This window comes from Myotis myotis, unplaced genomic scaffold, assembly GCF_014108235.1.
Source record: "Myotis myotis isolate mMyoMyo1 unplaced genomic scaffold, mMyoMyo1.p scaffold_m19_p_4, whole genome shotgun sequence".
In the NCBI taxonomy this organism is placed as follows: Eukaryota; Metazoa; Chordata; class Mammalia; order Chiroptera; family Vespertilionidae; genus Myotis; species Myotis myotis.
The window spans coordinates 116,214,675-116,220,488 of NW_023416346.1; the positions used below are offsets into that span (position 1 = coordinate 116,214,675).

At 32.2% G+C, this 5,814-nt stretch overlaps 1 pseudogene; it reads right to left on the minus strand.

Annotated features, from left to right (window-relative positions):
- Window positions 1-4,853: 4,853 nt before the first annotated feature.
- Window positions 4,854-4,997, minus strand: LOC118654896 (annotated as a pseudogene).
- Window positions 4,998-5,814: the final 817 nt, after the last annotated feature.

A 5,814-nucleotide genomic window follows, 5' to 3' on the forward strand; every position in this document is an offset into this window, starting at 1 on the left:
CAAGAAATTGGGAAAATGAACACAAGCATGAAAAAAAGCATATAGTGTTAGAAATTGGTCTTAAGAAATCTGGTATGGCTATATTACTGTAAGACAATATAGACTTCAAGTCAAAGAGTAGTACTAGAGATAAAAATAAAACTTGCATAATCATAAAGTGATAGATCATCAAAAAGACATAATCTCATATGTGTATGCACCTAGCAAGAATTTCAAAATACATGAAGCAAAAATTCACAGAAAACTCAAAACTAGACATCTATAATCATAGATGGAGAATTTAACACTCATTACTCAGCAATTAATGGAACAAGTAGAAAAAAGAATTGAAAAATATATGGAATATTTGTATAACAAAATCAATCAACTGGACGTAAGTGGATGCATAGAATATTATACCCACAAACTGAAGAATACATATTCATTCAAGAGCACATGGAACAGTGCATTGATCAAACAGATCAACCTCTCAAAAGACTGAAATCTTAGGAAGTATGTGCTCTGACCACAACAGAATAAAATTAGAAATCAATAAAAATCATATGTCTATGAAAGTCCCAAATATTTGGAATTAAGAACCTACTTCTAACCCATGGGTCAAAGAACTCCAACATCACTTTTCTTCATAGAAATTTATATTAAAAACAAAATGTGATACTATTTTACAAACACTAGAATGGCTGAAAACAAAAACTTGACAACACCAAATATCCAGAAAGTAAGTGGAGCAACTGGAACTCTCATTCACTGCTGGTGAGAACATAAAATGGGGCAACCACATTGTAGAATATTTTAGCAATTTCTTAGAAAGGTAAATATACTCCTACTCTATGACTCGGCATGTTTACTAGATATTTATCCAAAAGAAAAGAGAACATACTAGTATATTGAGCAAAACTGGTATGAGAATTCTATGGCATCTTATACATAATAGCTAAAAATTGGATACAACCCAAATGAACACCAATAAGAAAAATAAATTATGGTGTATCCATGCACTGGAACGACACACTTAAAAAATGAATGCACTAGTGACACAATAACAATAATGAACATTGAGAACAGTATATTGAGTGAAAGAAGTCAGACACAACAGAATATATTCCAAATGATTATATGTCTATGATGTACTAGTATAAGGAACAAGTAAAATTAATTTATGGTGTTAGAATTCAAAAAGAGGTTGCTAATGAGTGGTGTGGTTTAGCTCTAAGCGAACATGAGTAAACCTTCTGGGACCATGGAAATGTCATATTTCTTGAATAGGGTAATCATAATAGAATTGTAGACATTCATCAAAATGTATCAAACTGTATCCTCCATAACTGAGCATGTCACTGTATGTCAATGTTGCCTCAGAAGAACTGTAAACAATATTGAACTCTAGTTAGTAGGTTTTCTTTTTGTAGTGGCATGGGTTAGTAATTCTGAAATTAATTCTGTATCATACATGTGAACAAATAAATATATTAATGATAATATGTGAAGTTTTTTTCATAGTGGGAGAAGAGAGTTACAAAAATAGAAAGAGAAGACTAGACTAAACCCTTTAGTGTGGGAATTGGACTTATCAGGTAAATAAATGTGTGTCTGTTGTTCCTAGTTCAGTCCACTAAAAGAGATAATAACTCCCCAGCAATATGACGTACTTAGCACCTAGATCTTAATTTCCCTTACCATTCTCCACTAAAAGAAAACATGACTCCATAAAAAATGGCTGATACCAGCGCTGAGACTGTGCCAGAAAAATTAAGTGCTGAAAGAATTATGAGAACACAAAAGCCAGCTAGAAGGAACTCACACGGGCCAAATCTGGGATATTTTGAGCATGAAAATAAGTGAGATATTATGACCCCTTCAATAAAAAAAGAATCTGTATTTCCAAATTAACACAAATAAATAAATGGAGAAGGAAAAGTTCTTCTTTATAGAAGAATACCAACCAATAGATGTAAAAAGAATAATATAGTTAGAATGTCATCAATGGAAGATAAAATTAATGGATGAAGGAAGATGTGATGAGAGAGGGTATTTGTGAATTACAAAGAAAAATATAGTTACTTTAAATTTGTGAATTCCAACAGACCAGCACTTTAACCAGGTTCAGAAAACACATGCATACACAAACTTACAGAGAGATAGAATGATAAAGTATAAAGGGCAAAAGAATATGTAAATAGTTGGTGAACTTCATAAAGGATTCATGGGAAAATCTCTACTATTCTTGTAGCTTTTATCTTTGAATTAATATTAAAAGTTAAGAAACAAAATGACAACAAGGTTCTGGTTCCACTATAGCAGTTTAATCCTACTGCAGCCAACCTTTCTAATGGTTAAAAAGAGAGATATAGATAGATAGATGATAGATGATAGATAGATAGATAGATAGATAGATAGATAGATAGATAGATAGATAGATAGATAGATAGATAGATAGATAGATAGATAGATAGATAGATAGATAGATGATAGATAGATAGATAGATAGATAGATAGATAGATAGATAGATAGATATACCTGAGGGCTCCGAAAAGCAAATAAGAGCAAGAAAACTATGGAGGAAAAGTGAAAATGTAATAAAGCAACCTGTTAAGAGTGACCCAACCTTGGTTTGTTTCATGAGTATCTTTAGAATCTTGCTTTATTTTCACATAAACAAAACTGAAACCCCTGCACAATTTTCATGGTTGTAGTTTATTTAAAAAGCAAAAGTGAATTTAATGTAGTGGGATTAAATGCAAAAAATGTTTGGGGAATAGATGTACATCTCTTATCATTTAAAAATAATTTAAAGGTTATGGCTTAAATGTATATATCACATTTTATTAGTCTTATTTTAGCAACTAATTCAATTGACCAAAAACTTTTGGCTATAATCATCTGATATAAAAGAGTTTCTTTCCTGTAACACATCCAGCAGCTGAGATGATTAAAAAACTTGGTATTCAGTTGATATAAGAATATGCATATTTGCAAAATTTCATGAAGATTATGCTGAAACAGTGCGCTGCACTTTCCAACTTTAACAAAAGAACTTGCCTAAGTATTTTATTGCATGTCAAAATCTTTTAGATTAAAATAAAATTAAAAATGTAATAGTCCATAAGATTTAAAATGTCAAGAAGACAAAGTAAAAGCCAGCCCTTTTGGTTTTGAGTATCTACTCTTTGTAATACTTGGAGGACTGGTGAGTTGCTATTATATCAGAACACCTGGAAATGCCAGCATATAATTTTTCAATAAAAGCATAGGAAAAACATAAGTTTAAAATGAAATATAAAGATTTAAATTTCATTGTGGGTATTATCATTATTATTGCTTGATTTTTACCAAGCATCATGACCATAATTTCCATATGACTACAGCACTAAAATTACTCTTATTGAGGGGAGACCTTAAAAATGTGTTGTTTTCCTTGGAAGCATACAAAAGTGTTGGGTTTGAATAAAGAAATTACCTTGATTTCCTATATACTAATAGAGAACAAACATTAAAATCATTGGAAGAATTGATCATCCATCATAACTAAAAATCCCGCATTGACATGGGAAGAAAAGACCAAGAATTGAGTGAATGATGTGATGGACAAGATGGAAGACAGGTTAGAGCAGGTTAAATTTTAAAATGATGCTTCAATATACCTAGGCATTTTAACTAATTATCATTATAAAAGTTAACAAGAGGAACTAGTCTATATTTGAATATTCTCTAATACTTAAAAATTGCATGATGTTTAAATATTATATTAGATGGTGACAAAGACTATATGAGACTAACATATTTTTCTATTGTTTCTGAACCTTGGTGTATTGAAAAACACTCCAGTTTCTCTAGCGAACCTAATTAACATAATTAGAGCTAAAGATAGTAGGTCTTGTGCTTTTTAAAATCTAATTTGTACACAACTCAAAGACACTCTTCTTTCTTATATCCTTATAAACTTAGAACGTGCTTTCAAGGAAGAAGATAATCAGTCATGAGTTGTTTCAAATTCTTTTTTCGTCATTCCTTTTTGTAGCATCTCTGAAATCCTCTGAGATTCAGTACCTCTTGGTTTGCATTTGAAAACCTCACTAGCCCAAGCCTCAGCCTCGGTAACTTTTATTTCTTGGTATCCCTCATTTATTCTGCTTTCCTTGGTGTCTTTCAGATGCTGGTGTTTCATGTCTTCAAAATAGAACTAGATTTTTAAACTTAGCTCATCTCTCCAGAGCTTCCTTCAACAAAGACTGATAGAGCCACCTGGGATCACTATAGAAGGCATTCTAATAAAACAGAACAGGCTCAAGACTTTTCACTCAGGGTGCTTATGGGAGAGCTCACTGTGGGGAAAATGGAGTTTGAGTTCTGTGGGGAAAAAAGGTGGGAAGTTGAGCCCCCAAGTCAAGGAAATAGAAAATGTTCAAAAAAGGCAACATATAAAATGGATTTGAACAAAGCATATATAAATTAGATTTAAACATAAAAAAGATGGCAGAAAATATTTCTTTAAAAAATTCTATGAAATGCTGAAATAAGGATTGAAAACACATTCAGTAAAAACATTTGCTTGGCCCAGATGAGAAATTATATATATATAATCTCCTTATATATTGGTAAGTTTTTTTGTGTTTGTCTTTATTGATTTCAGAAAGGGAGATGGAGAGAGAGAGAGAGAGAAACATCAATGATGAGAGAGAATCATTGATCAGCTGTCTCCTGCATGCCCCATACTGGAGACTGAGCCCGCAACCCGGGCATGTGCCCTGACCAGGAATCGAACCATGACCTCCTGGTTCATAGGTCGACACTCAACCACTGAGCCACGCGCATCCAGGCTGTATAAAATATTTCCACATGAGTTATATTTTTTTAATGTGCCCCAGGCATGAAACAGCTGGCTACCATCACAGGCATCAAGCTAGGATGAACTAAGGACTGTGCGTCTGCTTTGCCCCACACAGATATAAGAACAATACTACCAATCAGGTGTCTCCTTGACCACTGCCAGGAGGTATGAGTTATATTCTTAATATAAAATAGGTTAGTGCCATTAGCCACAAAGAATACCAAAACAAAACCACAAAAGTCTCACAAAAATGAGACTTTTATGTAATCTAATCCATGGATGAGCCTATGGTCTGCTAGACTTAAAAAAAAATCCTTAAACTAATCCTTAAATTGAAAGATGATAATCAAATTGTATTCTAGTGATTGTTTTATTTGAACATAAACTTTAGGGTTTTTTAAAAATTTCAATATGTATAGCATATTATTTTTACTCCCAGACTTCATTCAAAAAAATGATCCATTTGTTTACAGATATCTTCTGTAACTCCTAAAATAAATCTCTCTCCATCTTAATATAACAGTAGCCATCCATTTGCTAAAATAAATATTTTTCTAAACAAAATAAATTATGCAACCACTATAAAAGGTATCTTCTTTGTTTTAAAAAAGGTAACATCAAGCTACCAATCTGTTAGGGCAATGCATCATCATAGCGATAAATTACCGTCCTTAGTAAATTCAATGAACAGCATTTAAAAGGAGGACTGAAGCCAAATAGAAATTACTAATAGCTATAAAACAAGGAGTTAGCAATGCCCTTTGAAATTGAATATGCGCCTTTAAGAGGCATATCAGCCTTCCGTGATTTTAAGAAAGACACAATAGGCACCAGTCAATACTCCAAGGTAAAACCTTTAAGGAGTTTTACGAAATATGATTTGTCATACCTAGTTTTATTGTGAATATTTATCATGAAATGTTAATATCATGTTTTAAAATAATCACAACAATAAAAGAAAGCATATTTGTCTGTCAACACACAT